Raw genomic sequence first — 10981 nt, 5'->3', positions numbered from 1 at the left:
AAAATTCACCAGCATAAACATCTATACAGGAGCCCGATATAGGGCTGAATCACAGTCTGGAGCGCACCTTCCCGTCCGGGCTACTCCTATGAGGACTTCGTCTGGCTCGCAATTGGCTTCTCGAGAGAGAAGCAGATCACAATCTGTCAGTCGTCTCCCTCGCCAGGAGATGCAGGACATGGAGGCTTCTGTCTCTAAACCATCCCGAGAGAGGTCCCCGGGAAGCGAGGGAGAGGAGGCGTCTCCCTCCCAAAAAAAAGAAAAAACTGGTGGACAAGGCACTTCCAAACCCCATAAAACGTAATCTTCGCGTCGACCATTATACAATGGAACTGTCGAAGTCTTAGATCTAAAGTAAATGACCTTAAATTATTAGCCTCGTACTATGCTCCCGATATTATAGTTCTCCAAGAAACGCACTTAACAGAGGAACTACCATCTATGTCGGAAGGATCGTGAGGGTAGGGGAGGAGGCGGAGTCGCCATGTACATCCACCAAAGCCTCCCTTTTACAGAAGTGACTATTGATTCTACTTTGGAGTTTGTCGCATGCAAAGTAAAAATTAATGGCACGTATGTGGCTATATGTTCAGTTTAATGCCCACCTGATGCAGTGATAGCCTATGATGAGCTCTTTGCTCTTCAGGAACGTCTGCCACAAAATAAAGTAATTTTAGCTGATTTTAATGCTCATCATACGTTATGGGGTTCCCTGCGGTTGGATGGTAGAGGTAAGCAAGTAGTTAAGTTAATGAGCTTAATAAGTCTGATTTAATCTTTCTGAATGATGGTAGTCCGACGCGGGTGGACGATAATACCGGTAATTTGAGCTTTATTGACTTAGCACTGGTCTCTTCATCAATAGCAGCCAAGTGCCTGTGGCACACCATTGACGACTCGTTGGGAAGCAATAATCTTCCTATTTTGATTAAATATTCATGCGACACAGTGAGAACGCCTTCAGCCCCTAAATTTAACGTAAAAAGAGCATACCGGGTCGCCTTCACAAGGAGCGTCAAGCCACGACCGAATCCAAGATGGAAAACAGACAAGGCCAACTAGCAGGCGTTCCAGAATGCCTTGACCCGCTGTCTGAGAAGCAATGAACCCACACAAAGTGAAAATGTGGTAGTGCTACAAGCCAGACTTGTAAATGCCATTGATGAGGCAGCCTCACTGACCATACCCAAAACTCGGCCTTGGTTCAGGAGTCACAAAGACGCCTGGTACTTTAACGACGAGATTAGGGAGGTCAACCACAAGGTAAACATGTGCCGAAAACATTTCCAAAGGCAAAGAACCCCCGGCAACCTAGCCCTCTTAAGGGAGGCTGTCAGGGATGCCAAGGAAACTGCCAGCAGAGACAGGCAGGAAAAGTGGCTGGAATGGTGTGAATCCTTCGACCACCATACCACCCTCTCAGAGCTATGGCAACAGGTCAAGCGAGCTACCAGCCGCTCAGCCCCGAGATGGACGCACCATGATCCCCAGTCAGAGGCGAAAAGACTGGCACACGAGTTCTCTATGAGAACAAGTAGCAACAGCCTGCCAGCCGAAAGAGAAAGGGCAGCCGAACCCGATAACTCAGACGTTATCTTTTCTCTGAGGGAACTAAGAAATGCATATAAAACCAGTTGTAGCCTTGGGATCTGATGGGATCTCGTACCCCATCATTTCCCACCTGGGACTAGTAGGTGAGCATGCATTCCTGCAACTCATCAACAAGTCCTGGGAAACTTCCACTCTACCCCAGAGTTGGAAGGTGGCTACCATAGTTCCCATCCCTAAACCAAAGGAGCCAGGGAAGTACCGCCCCATCTCCCTCCTCAGCTGTCTGGCCAAGACGGCCGAGAGGATGGTTCTGAACCGGCTCCGGGGCATGAGCACAGTGCACAGCATAGCCACGCTCTTGAGCACAATAAGCACAGGCACATCTGTGGTAGTATTCCTTGACCTGGAGAAGACTTTTGAATTGGCAAGTCCTCTTGCCATTCAGGAGAGCCTGATCCAAAAAGGATTCATGGCTTGGAGAGGTGACTACTTTAGGAATAGAACAGCCAGAGTCAAATTCCAAGGTCACCTATCACAGCACATGCCACAAGAGAATGGAATGCCACAGGGTGGGGTTCTCAGTCCAGCCCTCTTTAACACATTAATGTCCTGTATCCTCTACATAAACCTCCCAGTGGGTGCAAGATCATCTCCTATGCAGACGATCTTGCTATCAACTCCACTGGAGCACACTGCCTAAACAAAGCCCAGCGTTGTCTGGATCTCGTATCCGAGGAGTGTTGTAGGACAGTATTAAAGATCTCTGCAGCCAAATCTAAAGCCATGGCTCTGAGGCAGAGAGTTCAAAGCACAAGTCTGAAAATTCAGGGGAATGGACTTGGAGAGGGTTCAGGACTACCTCTACCTTGGGATAAAGATAGACTGGACCCTCTCCTTCCAGAAGGAGGTCCAGTACCTGGTTGACCAAACAAAATCAAGACTGTCCATCATGAGACCAATGAGTGGAAGATGCATAGGGGCCAGACACAGAGTACTAAGATCATTCTATGTACATGCTGTCAGGCCCATTGTAGACTATGCCTCCCTTGCTCTGATTGGCGTTAAGGAAAAATATAAAGACCAACTGGAGATAGTCCAAAAAGAAGCCGCCAGGGTCATTCTGGGTGCCCCAAGGTGGGCGAAGGTCCTCAACCTCCTACTGGAGGCAAACCTTCTCTCCTTGGACTCACAAATCGATCTAATGGCAGCACAATTTTTATCAAAGGTCATCCAGGCTCCCAGGAATACAAGCCTAAAATAGTCAGACGCCTAGAACAAGATAACATGCTGTTTGCAAACAACTCTAGCTGTCTCACACAGCCAGGGTGTTAATACGCCATCAGCTCAAAGAACCGCTTCTTGCCAAGGGCATGGACTCCCCCCACCCTGACTTTGTCGAAGCTCCGCTGTGGGAACAAACCTCGATAGAGTTCTCGGTCATGAGACTGGCAACCAAAAAGAATGAATATGCCATGAGTAACCTAAAGGCAGAAACCCAGAGGGTCATTGCAACCATCATCCCTCCGGGTAGCAGAACATACTACACGGATGGATCGGTCGATCCCTTGTCCCATACTGCAGGCGCCGGCTTCGCGGCAAGGGATGCCACAAAATCCATGAGGGTAACAGACAACGCCTCCTCGCTATAGGCAGAGGCAGAGCCCTAGGGCATGCGTCCGTGAGGAAAGGACATGTGATCATGCATACAGACTCCAGAGGAGCCATCGACTGTCTTCAGCAGTGCTCAACCCAATGACAATATCTATTTTCTGACTACTATCCTCACACTGGCACAGAGGATTCTTGCACAAGGTAGAAAAATTATCATAAACTGGGTTCCCAGACACATTGGGATCAGAGGGAATGAGCTTGCTGACAGACTAGCTGAAGTTGGCATCCCATGATTATACATCCAAGCCGAAAATTACTTAGGAAGAAGTGTACGATGACAGCAATCTCCTTCCTCCTGCAGCTTCACAGAGAGAAAACGAGATCCCCCCCCTGGGCCCAGCTGGTACTCAGACGCCACAGGCTATGAATCACTGGCACTCTGAAATAACCAACAGAGGTACCGAAGTCATTCTTCACAGAATGCGCCTAGGTTACCACTGTGCATGGCAGATAATAGAGAAAATAAACCGTGAAGAGAGGTGTTGCATGCATTGCGACGAGCCGAACGCCACACTCATACATTACCTGGAGAATTGTGAGCACACACAATTCCTGAGACAGGTTCGCCGAACACAGCGTCGTGCTGGTAAAAAGATTATGTGAAATGCTTACACCACGGCTACAGGAGCGCCTGCTGGCAATCCCACCGCCACGGTATGCACCGAGTGTCAGAGAACAAAATGAGACAGCAATAAAAAGCCTGGGCGAAGCTAGAACTTGGCAAATCTCAATGCTATGCATAGACAAACACGCAGATACACAAACAAATCACCCGTGGTGGCCCAGAATACTCCCGCTGATAAACGGAGATCCCCCATGCGTGCTGGTTGAAGGATGTTCCCATCCCTACAGGAAGCTCTCATTTTTGTATATATGTATATTTTTTATATTTTTTGATTGCATATTTTCTGTTTAACAATGAATCAACGCATCAAACCGCCTATCGAGGAAAAAGCCTTCGGACCGCAACGCACGTTTGTGTTTGTGTTTGTGCTCAGTTCGAGGGATGATTTCCACGCGAAAAGTTACCATAATGCCAAGCCCATACCACCACTCCAGCCACCTTCCACCGCTCATGTTCACGACATCATCACCACATATCACTACATCATGTTATCATACATTATATATCACTACATTCACATTACATTTAACAAGTTTATGCGTGGACACTCCCCCTATATCTGTGTTTTATATTTAATTTTTCTAATTTTTAAAATGATTTTATTGTCCTTCCATATATGTTATTAGGCCAAGATTAACAACACTGACAATCTGCTGGGTGGGGAGGGACCTCTGCCCGGTGAGCACCGCAATCACGTGTGCTCACAGAGCAAAGGATTTATCACACGTTTAAATAAACAAATGAGTGACCCACTGAACCTCGCTCTCAGCTCCTAAGAGCTGGAAGGGAGGCAGGCGAGGGTCTCACCTGCAATAGGCTATCATAGCAGGTTCATACCTGCTATGATAATCCCTGGCAGGCGAGAAAAAAAAGAAAATTTCTCCTGTTATATCATTATTTTGTTCTTGTTTCACCATCATCTTTCCTCACTTAAATTTCATGTTCCATTGTTCTTATTCTACCATCATCTTTCCTCATTTAATTTTCATGTTCCCTTCTTCCTTTGTTTTGTTTTACCATCTCGTTTTATTTTTATATTCTTTGTTCACCATCATCCTCCCTCACTTAATTTCATGCTCCCGTGTTCTTGTTTCACCATCATCCTTACTCGTTTTAACCGTGTTTTAACTTTGTGTTCTTTTGTACTCGTGTTGCTTTTGTTCTCCAGTTCTACATTCTTCTTATTTAAATATACAAGAGTGACCCACCATGGCATATACTTAAGTCTATTTCTTTACCAATAGACCACGTGGCTCCAAGTCCAATTTAGAACCATCAACTCAGTGAGGGCATAGATGACAATTATATCTGATCTCGCCTCCAGGCGAGTTGACCCGACACGTGACCCTGCTTTACCCCTAGAGATCATCCTGCGTGTTCCCATACTGTGTGGTACTCTTATCAATAAAGAGTTATGCCGTTATACCAGTATCACTACCCCTGCAAAGCCATTATAATAGGGTCTGACCACTGTTATATCTGGTGTCAGGGTGGTCGCTTTGCTCTGACATTCAAAAAGTAAGTACAGGCCAAAACCGAAGTTATTCGTTCGATCGGCAACTTTGAGTGCCTGTGACTTCAAAAGATTCTGGAGAAAATCAATTCTTGTTGTTTCTTCCTTTATTCTCCATAACTGGTGCTGTTAGGCGACCACAGCTGCCGTTGAAGTAAACAACCGCGTTCCAATACCCGTCTATGTATTCAACTTTGAAACATAGTGCTACGCCAGTGGGTCTTTGTCTGTGCGAAACATGTGTTAACATGATAAGGATGACCTGGGCATGTGTTAACATGAAGGGACCTGGGCAAACAAGACGCAACTGGCTGTGAGCGGAGGAACAAGCCGAGAGACGGAGTTGGGGAGGAACAAGCCGAAGACCTGTGTGTGCCCTTGTGACCTGATATAACTTTGTGTTGCCCTGTTATAAGCTGTATCGTGCAGTGTGACATGCTGGTTTCCCCCTGTATTGTGCCTATAGAAAAGTGTACGGGTAAATAACTTGTGTAAATAAGAGAAAGACTGTCATTTGTGATTATTTCGTGCCCTGCCTAACCACTTGGCGTTTCCCTCGGGGTGTTCTGGAACGCTGTGGTGCTTGGTGCCTCTTGGAGCTGTTCAGTGTTCACGACCCTGTGGATAGCACGCCGTCTGCCTAGCCTGCCTTGTGTTGGTGGCAGAGAGACGAGGCGGCCGGCATAACAATAGTCTTTTAAAACATTTTCATTCATCTTTACTTTCTTAATTGGGCTGCTACACTTACACTGTCGCATATCATTAAATGTTGAATTCAATGTAAGATAAGATAAATAATGATGTAAAGAGGTGAAGAAATCGAAGGGGGCTGGGGGAGAAGGTAAAGCGGTGAAACTTAAGGAAGTTAGAGATTAGAAAAGTAGGGGGCAAAAACCCCTTGCTTTAGTTAATACTGGTATTTGTTATATTTCCCCTTCATGGGGGGGGGGGTTCAAATTGGGGGGGGGGGGGTGTAAGTGTTTAAAATTTTTCCCATTTATTTTTGCTTTACTGGCGAAAAGGGGAAAATTAAAAAGTAAACCCCCTCTTTTATTTAAAAGGGTAAATGTTTACCGAGAGCGACGCCCCCCTCCAGGGGGACTAAGTTAAAATGGGAAATTTTTTATACCCTTCCCTTCCCCAAAGATCTTGGGGGAAAATGGTGGGGAATGGGGGGCCTGAAGGGGGGGGATAATGGATAGCCCCAAAAATTTCCCCAAAAACTTACGGGGAAAAAACCCCCTTTCCCCTCGGTAAAATCTAGGGGGCCCCAGTAACCCCAAAGCAGGACGCATAAGGATTTCCCCTGGGGTTTGGGCCCGATTTTAGGGGAAAAAACCCCCTCAATGGGTTTGTCCTTTAAAACTCAAAAGTGTCCCGTGGTGGGGTGTGTGTGACAAACAAATTTGTCGGTTTTAAATTGGTCAGGGCCTCAAAAAAAAAAACAGTCCCCCTTAGAAAAAAATTACGAAAAACTGAGGTGATCCCCTAAGGTAACGGGGGTCCCTGTCCCAAGGACCGTTGGCGAGACCCTGGTGAAGGTATGTTGACACCCACTTGACCTGGCGCTCGCACCCTCCCCGCGCCCGCCCGCGGGAATTAATCCCCCAAAAAAGCGGACGGGACAACCACCCCCTCACTGTCCTACCATGGATGAGGGTGGGGGGACGGCTCGATCCCCCCCCAAAGTCCCAGTGCCAATTTACCACCCCCCAACCCCACCCTAGGGGAGGGGTTTGTTTCCCAACCCGACAAAAAGGGTTTGTAAAACGATGTGGATTCGACTCCCGCCCCCTTTGATCCCTGATAACGAGGGTTTCCCAACTCTTTCCGCCCAGAAAGAAAAAGTGAAAACCACCCCCGAATAACCCCCAGAAACCCTGCCCCCAAAAGAAAAACGGAACGACCCAAAGCCCAAAAAACCATCCCCCCCGGGGAGGTTCCCTTAAGCGCCCCTTTTTCCTGAGGACACGATTTCCCGCCCCGAAAAATAAGGGGGGATGAGGGAGGTAGCCGGGCTCCCGCCCCTCCAAGAGGAAGGCCCCGCTAGACATGGTGACAGGGGAGATGGATACCCCGCGCTACGCCCTTTGTACAAACGAGAACAACAACAAATATGTGGCCCCCGAGTTTAAATCCCAATTTTTGCGGGGTTTCTCTTTGCAGAACAAAAGCGATTTCAGCCTAAAAAAAAAAATACGGGGAATACCTGGTACCAGGTTTAAAAGGGAAAGGGGGGGCCCCCCCCGTGGGGGAAGCACTCCCCATCTTCCCGGGGCTTTTTTTTTTTTAAAAGCCCGGGGGAAATCTTTTAAGAGGGGCCCACCCCTTAAACAGGCCCCCCATCATTGTAGGGAAAGGGTGAACAGCCCCCACCTAAAGAGTCCCAATTTTTTGGGAAAGATACATAAAAGGGGCCTGAGCCCCCAAATTGGGACCGGGGCTCAGAGGTTGTATTTCTGTACAAGTGTAAAGGTTTAATGGCCACGTAGCTAAATATTGCCGGGAAAGGGACACAGCGTGTCCCTTGTTTTGTCCCGGGGGACCCCTCCCCAAAACAAAGGACCCCCCCCTCCCAAGAAACGACGGAAGGAAAACGACAATGAAGGAAAACGCCCGCCCCCATCGGGGAAAAAGGGTCCCGTCGGGTGCAGAGGGGAAAAGGTGTAAAGGTTTGGCACGAACTGCCCCCACCAAACCCGCCACGAGCACCCCCCCCCCCCTTGCCCCCCCTCCCCATCAAACCCCGGAGTGGCGACCCCAAGCCAGCCCCACACACCCACCCGGGGCCGCGGGACGTCCCCAAAACCCACAGGAATTCCCGAAACTGCCGGGGGGGTTTCCCCACCCAAAAGGAAAAAACAGTGCCACAGGAAAAAACCTTTGGTAAAAAAGGAACATGGACAGGGGGCGAGGAAATAAGAAGCATAGGCAAAAGAAAAAATTCCCTTGAAATGAAAAAAAAGATCGGGCAAGAGTTTCCCTAAATTTTAAAAAAAATGAAAAATGGAGAACAAAAGTGTTTCGTGTAGACGGGAAAAAAAAAATGGCGTTTTGATGATGTTAGTGATGTTATGATGTTGAAAATACGAATGAGATCTTAAATTTTATATTTTTCCCCCGAAAAAAGTGAGCTTTGTAGACGGGGAAAAAAATGTGCGTTCTGTGATGTTAGTGATGTGAAAAAAACGAAGGGTCTCTGTTTTAAATTTTTACGCACGGCGTTCTGATGATTTTAGTGTTTGGTTAGTGATGGGCCCCAATACGAATGAGGGTTCATATTTAAAAAATTCCGCACGGGGGACCATCGGGAAAACAGTGAGACAGTGACCTTTAAAAATGACCCCTTGCCGAAGATGGCAAAAAGGAAAGGGCCCGGGGGAACCCCCCCTTGTTTGGGGACATCACTCAAAAAAATGCTATTCAGGTAGGGATTATGCATATGTACAATACGCGGAAAGCGCGCAAACAGATAAATAAAGAAGATACAAACAAAACGTAAAAACAGTACAAGAAATATGCAGACTAAAAAGTTTCATTCAAACAGAAATTTTTACCAATCAGTTAAAAAATTGGGTTTTGGGGGGATGGGGGGACAAAAAAACAATTACTTTTTTTTCATGGAATATACCCTTTTGGGGTCCAACCGTAGAATTAAAAGCCTTGCCCCTTTTCCCCATATTAAAAAAAATAATGGTGCCCTTATCTGTTTTCAAGGGGCCCTCACATCCCGCCCTAAAAAAAAACCGCCCCCTTTTGAATTAGAAAGGGGTACCACTCCCATACGAAAAACAGGAAAAGACAGCCCTTTTTTGGAAATTTTGCAGTGACACCATACCCCATAAGTTGGTGCCCGGGAAAATTTAAGGGCAATAATGTGCCCGTATCAGCATTTACATATTCGAAAAAGCCTCGGGGTTTTTCCCCCTCTGTACAATGGGAAGCAAGGTGTAGAAAGTTTTAGATTATTCACTGCCCCAAATTTCAGGGAACACCCCACAATATGCCCCGGGAGATTTTAATGCTAGACATTAAAACGTTTTGGGGATAGTAATGCAATGAAAAAAGGCGAAGAGTTCCGACATTTTACAAAACAAAATCTATGACAGGTATTGATACAGACAGGCAAAATTTAAGTGGCCCGGGGGGGAGGCTAGATTATGTAATAAAGGAAAAAAGGGGGGCTTGTTTCCCTGGAAACGTCAGGGAAACTGCTTTAAAAAGAGCTTTAACCAGTGACCACTTTGCCCAAAGGGTAAAAGGATAAAGCTGTTGATAAAAATCAGTCTACAAAAACAAATTAAAGGGGCAAATTTCTTCCACCCTTTCCTTTAGAATCACTTTAAATCACGTATATATGGGGGTTTTAAATTTATTTCCAGTAAAAAAGTTGAAAAAATTTTTAAAAGGACATGACAACCCGTGGGCACGGATTCCTTTCAACATTGGGTTGTCCAAAAAAAAACCCTTTAAGAACAGCAAAATCACAACGCTCCAAACCCAAACCTAAGTGGGTGGGTGCCCCTAATTTATTAAGGGAACAAAGCGAGTTCAGGACTTTTATGATTCTACAAGAGGATAATACCCGTGAAAACCTTTTTAAATTTCTTAAGGCTAAAAAAAACCTAGGGAAATTTAAAAAAAACTCATTTCGAAATAACACTTTGAAAGTTCCTAAAAAGCATTAACAAAACACCTCAATGCGGAGGTCGGGAAAAATTAATCAAATTTTCAGGCAAACCAGGCGAGTGATTGTCCGAAATGAGGAATTTACGGTAAACAAGCAGTAGTATTTTAAATGTTAAGAATCTGATAATAAAAGATAAGGAAAAAATACATAAAACCGAAAATAATTTGAGAGAGCAACCCAAAAATTTGGTAGGAAAAAAAACCTTTAGGAAATGTTTTTAGTAATAATAAAAAAAAAAAAATGATGGAAATAAAAAACAAACGGAAATCATTTCCATGGTTGTCAAAGAAAAAGCGAGACCTTGGGCAAAGGAAAACGCGACCTTATAGAAAATGATATAAAAATGAAAGAAATGGGCTATAGAAAACGAGAAATTTTTGGACTCGCCATTATGAGGGTGTTGTGGACTTAGTCTTGAGCGGTGACATGCAGAACCTATTTCCCTCATTTTCCCCGGGGAAAAAAGAAATTGTGATTGATTTTTTTAAAATTATTGCCCCCGTCAAAAGCTAAGGTCATTAGCGGCGAATCCTTGTTTAAATAGAAATATTAAATGTTTAAAAATTTAAAAAAACATAATAAATATCTTACAAAAAATAATAAAAAGATTAAAAATCAAAGCATAAATATTATGCTCAAGGCATAAAATTATTGCATAAAATTAGCATAATTAAATTTATTGAAAATATTAGTCTCCCTAAAGGAAAAATTTAAAAAGACCCCCTTTTCACAATTTCCCCCAATAGTTTTTTTAGTGTATATGGGGGGAGACAATACAACGTCTTGGTTGAAATGTTGCACACTTTCCAAATGTGGGGATCGTTAATGGTTTGGGGTCCTTCACAAATGCTTCATTTTTAGCCTCATTGGCCCCCGAGTCAGGGGGGCTTGCTTGCCCCCGGGGGGGGGCCCCCCGCCCAACCCCTTTCCC

The sequence above is a fragment of the Penaeus monodon genome, chromosome 14 (genome assembly GCF_015228065.2).
Source record: "Penaeus monodon isolate SGIC_2016 chromosome 14, NSTDA_Pmon_1, whole genome shotgun sequence".
In the NCBI taxonomy this organism is placed as follows: Eukaryota; Metazoa; Arthropoda; class Malacostraca; order Decapoda; family Penaeidae; genus Penaeus; species Penaeus monodon.
The sequence above is the reverse complement of the archived record's forward strand: the minus strand, read 5'-3'. Positions refer to the sequence as shown.